This window comes from Mastigoproctus giganteus, chromosome 2 (genome assembly GCF_048544385.1).
Source record: "Mastigoproctus giganteus isolate SK-2022 chromosome 2, ASM4854438v1, whole genome shotgun sequence".
NCBI lineage: Eukaryota > Metazoa > Arthropoda > Arachnida > Uropygi > Thelyphonidae > Mastigoproctus > Mastigoproctus giganteus.
In genome coordinates, this window is record NC_143576.1 from 193,318,390 (window position 1) to 193,330,688 (window position 12,299).

General features: G+C 35.3%; 1 protein-coding gene across 1 annotated transcript in view; it reads right to left on the reverse strand.

Annotated features, from left to right (window-relative positions):
* mor (SWI/SNF- related protein mor) overlaps positions 1–12,299 on the reverse strand; it is a 385,701-nt gene that overhangs the window by 92,640 nt on the left and 280,762 nt on the right. The gene's annotated exons all lie outside the window — the stretch shown is intronic.

Consider the following 12,299-nt stretch of genomic DNA (forward strand, 5'->3'; position numbering starts at 1 on the left):
CCTCTCCCCCCACCCACTGAGCACTGTTTTGACCGGGAAAGATAATTTTAGCCACACCAATGGTTTTTTATGGCGGAAAATGTTCACGGCGCTTTAAAATTCACATTTTTTTAGGTTTCATTGATTTTATTAGAAATGAAAAAATATATATTAAATCAGCAACTGCGAATATGCGACACCGCAAATACAGATACCACGAATAGCGTGGGTTTACTGTATTTGTTCCAATGTACTGCATGAAATATGTAATTTTGTGCAGAAAGTCAGTTTTTAATGTTTATTTTGGAACTAACAACAAAACCTACAATTCTTAATTATTAAGAATTTGGTTAACTTAATTATTAAGTTTATTATATATTAACAACATTATATTTATATAATATGCCATCGACTTTTATATTAACTCCATTGTTATATTAATTTTTGATCCCAGTGAAGTATAAAACTACAGTAGTCAGATTTAACTTTCATTTCACTGATTGACACAAATTGTAAAATACAAGTAATTGATACCAGAAACATTTACTGCATCAAAGAAAAAAATAGTGCAGATTTTATTGTTTTCAGAAAAGAGGAGTCGTAACCTAACCTAAACCTAGCCATGAAGAGGTTTTAGTATTATTAATTATGCCAGGACACATGCTTATAAAGCATCACAAAAAAAAACAAAAAGAAACAGCCCAACTTATCTGCCCATTCCCTTAAATTTCTTGTTGCTTGTTTCAACAATCAATTGCTCTGGCTAAAAGCAAATTTTTGCACATCTATCTAGTAGGCATCCATTTTCAATTTAAGTTCGCATCCCCTTATGCATGTTGTCCAAGAAATAGTAAGGAAGAAATTTGCATTTAATTTATTCAATCCATTTAAAGGCTTAAACACTTTAATCAGACCTCCTCACAGGTGGCTAGTTTCCAAGCACTCCAAATTGCAGAACTTAAGTTTTCACTATAAGTCTTACTGAAGTCTTACCATAAAAGGCCAAGAGTCTTTTCATAGTAAGAGCCTGATTAGTCAAGTGTCCTTGACAATTCTGGTTGCTCTTCTCTGCACTAGTTCCAAGAAACCCACATCCTTCCTAAAATGAGAATTCCAGACCCATATACAGTACTCAAGATGTGCAGCCTAACCAGTGCTTTACACAATAGGATGGCCATCTCCTTGTCCCTGCTAGAAAAATTTCTGTATATCATTGAAAAAACCACATGAACTATTCTAGCAGCCTGTCTGCAGTTCACAGAAAATTTCATGTTCAACTCTATCAATTACCCCAAGATCTTTTCATTCTCCACCAGCTTGATTGTGTTGCCACCCAATTGGTATATCATTCTGAGATTACTGCTTGCCTGTATGCAGTACCTTGCATTTATCAATGTTCAATCTCATTTGCCACTTCTCAGCCCATCTGCCTAATTTTTTTAGCTCTTGGTGCAGTAGTGTATCCTGATTCCTGTAATTAAACCCTTCCAATCTTTGTATCATCAGCAAACTTAAATATTAAACTTGATAGGCCTTCACCAAAATCGTTAAAATACTGAAAACAACAAGGGACCAGCAACAAATCCAGAACTCCACTAATAACATTACTCCAAAAAGAGCAATACCCACCTTGTCTTCTGTCACTCAACCATCTCTTTATTCATAATAGTAGCTGCCAGCTAATGCCATATTACTCCAATTTGTGAAGTAGTCATTTCACATGGAACAGTGTTAAAAACTTTTCTGAAATCTAAGTATATGATGTCAACATTATTTTTAATGCGACTCCTGTTACTTACCGCATCACAGTAGCTCAGAATGGTAAGACAACATCTCCCCCTTAACAAATCCATGCTGTGACTGTCATATAACTGCCTTCCTGTTAAAATGATCCTGCATTACTTCTTTAATCACTTCGATTATTTTGCCTGGAACAAAGTCAAACTTACAAGTGTGTAATTACTTACTTTTGACCTTTAATCCAACTCTCTTTGTGAATAAGGAGGCATTTACACATCTCCAGTATGTACGGATTCCGCCACCAAACTCAAGCGTGCTCTCATAATTATGGCTAAAGGTTTGCTTAACTCTTGTTTCCCCGTTTAATATAACTGGACAGATTCTATCAGCTCCAGCTGACTCATTTACTTTTAGTTTCAACAATTTCTCTTCCATTCACCTCTTAGCTATCATAAAATCAGGGAATGAAGCAAAAACAGAATGTCTATAACAGAGAGTGGAGAAACTTTGTAAGAGAGAGGGGTCATTAATTAACCTGAGAGAGGTTTTGAGGAAACCACCCCAGATGTGGTAACAACAGATTTGAGATTTGTACAGAGTGAGTAGCTGTTTAGAAGAAAAGTAACACCTAGAGTGAAAGAGACAATCCAGTTTTTTAGATAATGAGGAAGCAATATTTGTGATGTTCTTATGCCAAGAGTGATTAGAAGTCAGGGTAATCCAAAATAGAGATGTGATCTTGTCCAGAAATCTGAGTGTCGTTAAAGGTTAGCATAGCAGCAGAAGAATCATTTTGCAAGATAGATATAAGACAGGACTGAGTTTTAGAAGGATGGAAATTAACTAAGCTACCTTTGCCCCATTAGAGAATTACCAAAGATCAGGATTTAAGGATTTGGTGGTGATGTCCCAATCTCTCAGATCTATTACCAACTAATTATCCATTTTTCTTGATAAAACCAAAATGATGCTATTCTGTTCTCTAGCTCATGTTCTGATTGTTAAGCTTTACAACCATTCACTGTAATTTGTATCTTGGCACTGCTGTGGACAATAAGCCTATCTTTAACCAACATTCGGACAATGTTCATGCATAAATTAAAATTTACACTGCTATACTGAATTAGATCTCATGCCCTCATGGCACATTAGATATAAGATAGTATTTCTACCAATTTGCTTTTTTGGTGCTGGAGCTATTTTCCAGTATGCAAAAAAGGTTCTCTTTCAAAATTGCTCATAACCCATTCGGCATTCTATGTTCCTTTCTGTATGCTGAGTATGTGGTACCACCTCTACTTTGATATCACAGAATTTAAATGGATTTCTGCTACTTGACTTTTATTTAATCTTTAGAAGATTTTATTTCTTTCTGCACCATAGTTTAAATGTTACCTTCATAGGCATTACACTTAATTCTGCCTTAGATCCAAAAACTGAAAAGGATCAATTTTGGCATTTATTAATGGGTCGTTGGCAGGATCGATGGTCTTTCACAATGAAAGGCATTACTATTCAGAAATTAATCCCCAACATTGTTTGCTTCCCAGCCTTTTGTCTCAAAAAAAAAAAAAAAAAAAAAAAAAAATGGTTTACTCCTAATCTTTACATGATTTTCCTGTTTTATGGTCATGAATCAATAAATGCTAAGTCAGTTCAATTTATTGCTTGATGATAATAAAGCATTCAAAACCTTATGTTGGTATTATCATTTTTATTTCTGGATTGGAAATATGTACATAATTCATTAGTCAAATGTTTCATGGTATTTTCTTACTACTTCTTCAGTGACAGCTGTCTGCAATATCACCATCACAAAAGATCACTTTGGTCACAAGAACAACTATATAATGTTCTTTTCACAATATTACATTTCTGGTTTGGTTGCTTTGATAAACTGTGCATTCATTAGTGAAAGAAACCTTACTGTATGGTTCACAGTAAGGTTTCGTTGATTGAAGAGCTGGAGGGGAACTGCATTGATTGATGGTATTCAGAAATAAACATTATAATTTCAAACATAGATTTTGAGTGCTTTATCTTCAAACAACACAGTTTACCTATGCATCATGCTGCTCAAGAAACACCCTGGTTTAATTTAATTTAAAAAGATTTACCTTTTTAAATTCTGGTTCATCCCTTGAAGATTGGGAACATAAGCAGATGAATTCTAAGGGAATGTAAAGCTTATTCACATGCATTCTGTAATTTCCTATTTAATGCAACAGTCTAATCAAACTAAAATTCTTTGATTTAATTAATTTGTCTCAAATCGACATAATTTCTAGAGGATGTTTGTTATTTGGTTTTTAGGATCATTAGCAACTAAGGCCATATTGCTCCGGGGATATGCAGTGGTCATTCCCTGACCTTTCCACATCCTCGTATTTGGTGGTCACGGGCTCGAACCCCAGTCTAATCAAGAAGTGTGTGCTACGCACTGCTGCTCCTGCCCACCTGGCTACAGAGGCACCATTTCTAGAGGAACAACTATATAATGTCCTTTTCACAATATTAAGTCCGGTTTTAGCTGCTTTGGTAAATTGTGCATTCATCAGTGAACGAAACCTCACTGCATGATTACTGTATCCAAAATGTTCAAAGAAAATATTGCTATGCAGCTCCCTCCACTTCGGATGTCAATTAGCAAGTTAATTCATTAGCACAGGACGAAGGCTGTATTTTAAGATACTGTTTCAAGTGCTGGTGCCGGCCTCATTTTGGCAAACCCAGTAATGATGAGTGACTGTCAACTGATTTGTCTGATGACCGTTCAATAGATGCAATGATTCCTTCATCTATTCATTCTTGTGTTTGTGAACCCCTGCTATGCTGAAAATCTTTTATTGTACTGTCTTGCAAAACAAATGCTCTTCCCAGAATGACCTTGAACAAATATGACTTGGTTTTTCCAGTGACTTAGTATTTGTAACAATGAATGATTCAAGGAAGCAAGCATTTTCTGCATCAGCCAAAAGTAAATAAATAAAATAATAATGACAAAAAAAAAAAAAAAAAAAAAATTCAAGTAAAACAGAATAACCACACTATTCCCACTCCCCCACAAGGTAATCATCCTATTCTGCTTTACTCAATCCGACTGACTACCTCCACCACACTGAGAACCAATTTATTTCATTTTTGACAATCTGCTGAACTTCATGAAATCAAATCTTCTGTAATCCCTGATATTTTATATTTGTTTTCCTGGTTTGTGTCTCACCTATGAGGGAGAACAGATCTTCCTCATTCATTTTACTCAATCCCTTCACTGCCTTATACAACTCAATGAGATCTCACACTAGATGTCTGGTTGTCAAACTTTGCAGTCCACACCTTCTAAGCCATTCTTCATATGTGCATCATTTTTTCACTCATCACCAATCTGGTCATCCTTGTTCTCTGAACCCACCCTGGAAGTTTTTTTAGTTGTGGTCTCCATACCTGAATACGATATTCTAAATGTTGTCTGACTATTACCTTGTAAAGTCTAAAGAGGAATAATGACATTCTTTCCTATATTAGCAAAAAAAGAAGGACCTATAAATCTTAGAAAGCTATGTGCCTTCCCAGTCAGATGTTTGCAATGCACAGTGATGTCAGATTGACATCACTATGACTTTTAGCTCCTCTCTCCCTAACATGACTCGAGAACTTCTGGCCCCAAATTCATAACCTCACATTTAGAAGCATTAAACGCTTCACTGCCTTATACAACTAGTTGCCATTTTTTGAACCAATATGCAACTGATCCAAGTATTTTGAAGCAATATGACTGGCTCAGATTATTAACCATCCTTCACACCTTGAAATCAATCATCAGTAAACTTTGACAGTTTACTTTGGATATCCTCCTTAATGTCATTTATGGAATAGGTGATATTCCATATTTATATGCTGTTAGATATACAATAAAATCTCGTTAATACAAACTCAGTTTATACAAAGTACTCTTTTATATGAAGCACATACCATTCCCCTGTGAAAAGATAGGCTTTTCCATGTAAATATATTCGTTTATTACAAAATTCGGTTAATATGTATTACAAAGTTCTTTTTCACTCTGAGAAATAAATATTGTCATTTTGTATGTTTAATACAAATTTTGGCAGAGTGATTCAATTATTGCCCCTGGCTCCCTACTTCCCGAAGGATGGCATCGACTTGTTGGAAATTAGTTTTGTGTAAACAAAAGCAAAATATGGTAGCTATAATGTCAAGCGCACTCTGAAAAACATGTTTCTGAAGGATGAGTTGTTAAATTAACAAAAGAATAAAAAGTTCTGGCCCCAAATTCATAACCTCACATTTAGAAGCATTAAACCCTTCACTGCCTCATACAACTAGTTGCCATTTTTTCTGAAGGATGAGTTGTTAAATTAACAAAAGAATAAAAAGTTCTGGCCCCAAATTCATAACCTCACATTTAGAAGCATTAAACCCTTCACTGCCTCATACAACTAGTTGCCATTTTTTCTGAAGGATGAGTTGTTAAATTAACAAAAGAATAAAAAGTTTTTCTAAGTTGTTTGCATTCACTCCCTCGCTCTCCACGGGAATAAGTCAGTTGCAATTGTTACTCCAGTTAAAAGAGTCTTTTGCTATCGTATACAGCAATCTATTTTTTGTGATATTTTATCTGAGCTGATGTCTTTTTCGGAACTTGTCTTTAAATTAATTTAAAATTTGTTTGTATTAAATCTTATCTAGCAGTATTATGGCAACAAAATGTAGACAGACAGAATTATTTAAGCCTGGAAATTAAACTAAAAATTATACAAGAGGCTGTATACAACAAGCTATTTTTTGTGCCATTTTATCTGAACTGATGCCTTTTTCGGAACTTGTATCTTTAAATTAATTTAAAATTTGTTTATGTTAAATCTTATCTAGCAGTGTTATGGCGATAAAATGTAGACGGACAGAATTAAGCCTGGAAATTAAACTAAAAATTATACAAGAGGCTGATAGATTGAAAAGAAGCAAAACGGACATTGCAAAGGAATACACCATCCCTTTACCTACAATACTGAAAAACCGAAAAAGATTTGAAGTGCATGACACTGGAGCAGCGATGAAAAACAGGAAACGAATTCGTGGTGCAAAACACGAGGAGCTTGAAACAAAACTTTTCGAAATGCGTGCATCTAATTTGCCAATATCAGGTCCGATTTTGCAAGAAAAGGCAAATTATCTAGCTCAGCAACATGGGATTAGCAACTTCAAATGCAGCAGTCGCTGGCTCCAAAGATTTAAAGACAGGTATAACTTGGTTTCGCGAAATGTTTGCGGGGAGACTGAATTAGTCGACAAAGAAAAGGCTACAGACTGGTTGTGTTCTGTACAGTCCATCCTTGAAAAATATGAGGCAAAGGATATTTTTAATCTTGACGAGACAGGTTTATTCACTGTTCTGTTATGCTGCAATTCAGATGGCAGTACAAAACTATGCCCACTTGTGATTGGTAAGTTTTCCAAGCCAAGATGTTTTAAAGCAATTAACCAACTTCCCTGTGATTATGAGGCCAATAGAAGAGCTTGGCTTATGGTCCAAATTTTCCAGTCTTGGTTATCAAAATTGGACAGAAGAATGGCTTCAGAAAAAAGGAACATATTGATGATTCTAGACAGCACATTCTGCCGAGACACTTAAATTGACAAATATACAGCTGTTGTTTTTACCCCTCTATAACACCAGTTTAATGCAACCACTGGACCAAGACATTATTTATAACCTCAAAAGAGCATATAGAGCCTGCCTGATAAGGTACTTGATCTGCAACATAGGAGGGAACAATTTGCAGCCAAATTGGAATGTCTTGGATGCTATCCGTAATCTTGTTATTGCTTGGGAAATTATTACATCAAGTGTAATAATCAACTGCTTCAGAAAGAGTGGCTTTTGTGAGAGAGAGAGAGAAAGATCATCGAAAAACATGGTCCAGCAGACAAATGTGATAGCAACAGTGAGGAATGGAGGAATTTGAAGGAGCATATGGATTTTGTTGGTGAATTTGAAGAGTTTGTGAAGGTGGATGATGAAGTTGTTACCACTGCAATGCCAACAGAAGAGCTGCTGGGTACCAAAAAAATGATGATGCTTTTGTTACCAGTGACAGCGAAAGTGAAGAAGCGCACACACTGCCATCTAAAAAAGATGCTCAAAATGCATCGAACATAATAGAGAAAGTGTTAGCCTGCAGTAACGTTGATAAATAAACAACTATTGCATTTGATAACATCTGTGCTGTAGTTAAAAATGCATATAGGACAAAAATTGTGCAAGCATTGGATTCTTTCTTTAAATTAGATTAGTTTATTAAAAAGTTAATGGTTTGTATGTCTCCTTTTATATTAAGATTGTAATTCTTTTTAGTGTGATACTAAAATATTGTATATATCAAAATATATACTGTACAATATTTTCATTTCCATTAATATTGCTTTTCTCTTAGTTTATCTTACAAATAAAATAAAATCTTTAAAAAATATGTTATTCCTATTACTGTACTGTTAGACAAGGTTTATTTTATTTTATTTTTATTATTTTATATTTTGATATTATTATTATTTATTATTATTCTTAGATATACAGTATGTACCAAAAAAAAAAAAAAACGGGCAAAATTTTGACACTTTTGGGGGACCTCGTTGCTACAAACCTTGTTATTACAAAAAGTGAAAATTTAGGACACTTGAACTTTGTATTAACGAGATTCCACTGTATGTGTGTGTGTGTGGGGGGGGGGGGGGGACCAACTTATTTTTGCGAATACAGCAGTGCCAGGAGCACTGTAAACAAATTAAATGAATTTGAGCTTTTGATCAGTTCAAGTAATGCTGAAGTTGGGCTTAAGCCCAACCTCATCAACATTACTTGAACTGATCAATAGCTCAAATTCATTTAATTTGTTTATAATGCTCCTGGCACTGCTGTATAGACAAATTAAGTTTTTTTTTTTTTTTTTTACTTTATTGTTTCTGACAATACTGATGCACCCATTAGTGCTACTTAAAAGTTTTTCCATGTGGTCTTTGACTGCTGAAGGATTTAGCTTCTATTACACTTTCCCTTTTAGTGTTTATAATTATTGATAGTTGCATGTGCACACACACACACACACACCTCAGAGAGGATACAAATGTAATTTTGTCCCATGCCAATGACCTGAGTTGATCTTGCTGACTTCCCTAACCCCCACCCCTCAAACTACCAGTTTCCTCTGATCCCCTAATGCATCCTTAATGGCATCAGCAAAAGCTCTTGTGCCTCCTTCGTTTAAATTAATAACATCTTTACAAAATAAATTCTGTCTACTAACTAAGGCTGGCCAGGTGAGAAAAATCTTCCTTCATAAGCTTTACAGAGTACCCTCAAACCTAGAGTTAATCCACAATGCTTTCATCATAAAATCTTTCCTATCATGTCTGCACAGAATCATGTCTGGACACAAGAACATTTTATCCTATATTGTGACACTTTTTCATTGTGATTATATTTCATAAACAATTCATCAGTTTGTGTAAGCTTTAATTCATTAGTTCTCAAATGTATTACCCGCTAGTCTCATTATAAGCTGAAGAACTGTTTGTTACATTGTCAATTTTTGCTCCTGGTCGACGTACTCTGGTTCTATGCCATCTGTTTTTCTTACAGAATAATCCGTCTTACCGAACACTGCAAACAGGTTATTAGAACAGGTCATGGAGTTCACGTTCCATGATAACGTTCCTTTGTATCTGTCAATGATATACAGGAACTTTGCCAGAAGTGACAAAGAGGTGATCGTCCCATAGTATAAAGCAATGGTTAAGCAATATCTGGAAACTGCATACAGGTCTGGAAACCTCATTTCAGGGAGAATACAGATCTGTTAGAAAGGATGCAGAAGAGCAATGGAATTAGTTGGTGGGAAACAAAAGGATATTCTTACCAGGAATGACTGGAGTTCTGCTAATTGCAGTCTCTGGAAAGTAGGTGCCTGTGTGGTGACCTATTGAAGTGTATAAGGTTTTAAAAGGGTTAAGTAAACCAAATGCTGATAGCATCTTTACTTTTTCTCAGTTAAAACACACAAAGGAACATAAATTTAAACTGGAAAAAGAATAGCTGCAGAGGAGATGCATAGAAATATGCATTCAGCCAAAGGACAGTCAATTGTGAATATTTGGGGTTTTTTTTGCATCATATTGCCAATAATACTACTACTAGCACTATACAGGCAACCCCCATATAACACGGTTTGTTGTTTGTAGGCTTTAATGGCACAAGGGCAGCAAAGGACATAATGCGCCTAACTATGGTGACAGTATAACACAGTACTTCTAAAACAGTTTCTCTCTAACATGATTGATAAATTGCAGCAATCCTTGCATAACACAGTACTATAACAAGGTTAGAGAATTTTGGTAAACCTCGCATAACAGGGTATTTTTGTGCTTTTGTGTGAGGGAAACCCTGCTATTATGTTGTATATATTTTTTCAACATTTCCACTCTTTTTGAATCCCCGCTGTTGACTCGCTAGTCAAAAAAAAATTGAGAAATCCATGTATTTTATTTTGTTGGGAAATTCCCGTGTTACGTTCTGTGCTATTGATCTTGTACTTGTTGAACTCGTGAAAAAAAATCTAGATTTAAAGGTTTTATTACTATTGGATAGCACACCAGGCCATCCAAAAGATTTAAGTCATCCAAACGTTGAAGTTATGTTCCTACCACTACAGTTGTACTAGGTTAATACAACTTCTTTCATTCAGCCATTAGATCAAGGCATTATATCCACTTTTAAAACACATTCCATCAGAAAATCGTTAAAATGGATTTGGAAAAAATTGATTCCGAATCTATTGGAGTAATGGAGGCATGAAAACATTTCTCAATTGTGGACTGTATCAGAATCATAGCTTTATCGCTGAAAGAAGTAAAACCATCAACGTTAATGTGTATGGAAAAATGTATGGCCAGAGTCAGTTCATTCAAAAAATATGATCGAACGGGCAGAAAACAGAATCAGTATGATAGTAGAACTTGCTACATCAGCAGGAGGGGAAGATTTTGATGATATGGTTGGTTCTTTGGTTTTATTGGCGCATTAGCAACTAAGGCTATAATGCGCCATTTTGATGACATGACTACTGAAGCCCTCATGGGTAGCACAGTTCATAGAATTCCCCTCCTCCCATACAGGCTGGAAAAGGCCAGAGTTCGAATCCCATCGATGAAGGGAGGAATTTTTATGGATCTTTTTCACAACGTGGCTGAGTTAGTCAGGCTTGGGCGAGGGTAGCATGGTTTTTTCCTCCCACAAACAGGGGTTTTTCATCAAGCAAAACAGAAAATCAACCTCAGGACACACGCAATTTATAGACAATATACATAGAGTAACATGGCCTTAGATGCTCCTAAAAAAATAAAGATATGATTACTGAAGACATTCAAGAATTACTGGTTGAAAAAGAAGCTGGCATAGCGAATTTGGTGGAAATGGCATCGGAGATAAAACCAAATCAATTCAGATGATGATATCATAGATGAAAATTCTAAACTTACAAATTTTACACTAAAAAGCATAGGGGAAGACAAAGTTAGCCGAGCAATTAGAATCTTATTTTTTGAATGCAGATTCTTGAATGAAAGGAGGCCAAAGTTCAAAATGGAGCTTCGAAAATGCTTATTTCCATATTATGAAATTCACATAGATTTATCAAGCAAAAGCAAACAAACCCAGATTACTGATTTTTGTTAGTTTTGTTAACATTTTGTTAATAAAATAGCATATTTTTGTTAGCTTTTAGAACATAACACCCCCATTTTGTACTTTTTCTTAGTCCCTTATAACATGGTTTCGCACAACACGACATATTACAGGAACCTAACAACTGTATTATACGAGGGTTACCTGTATTTCGAAAAATTTAAAAAGCCAAATTTTTTATACAAAAATAGTGGTACTGTGTGGGAAGGATCTCACCAAGCCAGGCATGTTATGTGCAGATTTACAATCGTCACCCCCCTTGGCTGCTGTTAAGCACCCAAGTTGTTTAGCAGTATCACTGGATTTTATATTTTTCATCTTTTAACTTGGCTTGGGTAGCACTGAAAAACAAAAACTCCTGAATCAGTTTAATGGTTAAGCTTCTCCATAAATAGTGACTTAATTTATGCATGCAAAAAATAGATTTAGTTACACACAAAACAGGTAAAATTTTACCCATACAGTGAGCACTCTATGACCAGCTCATAGCCATAATTAGCAAGGTAGTTAGCATTATGCTACTAAGCTTAAGGAATGAACGTTAATGCTCGAAGAGAGAAAGGTGACCCCTTCTTGCATGGATTATAAATATTAAATGGCAAAAAAAAAAATAGAAGTAATCTTTCCATAGAAAATTAGCAAAATTATACATAATAAATGACCCTGAATGTAGTACCAACTGTGTGGCACTACACTCAGGGTGGCAGAGGATGAAAAAGACCTGGGGTAATTGTGCATTCAGATATGAAGTTTTCTAAGCAGTGCTGACAGACTGCCAAAGCAGGTTATGGGACCTTGTCAATGATATACAGGAATTTTACTA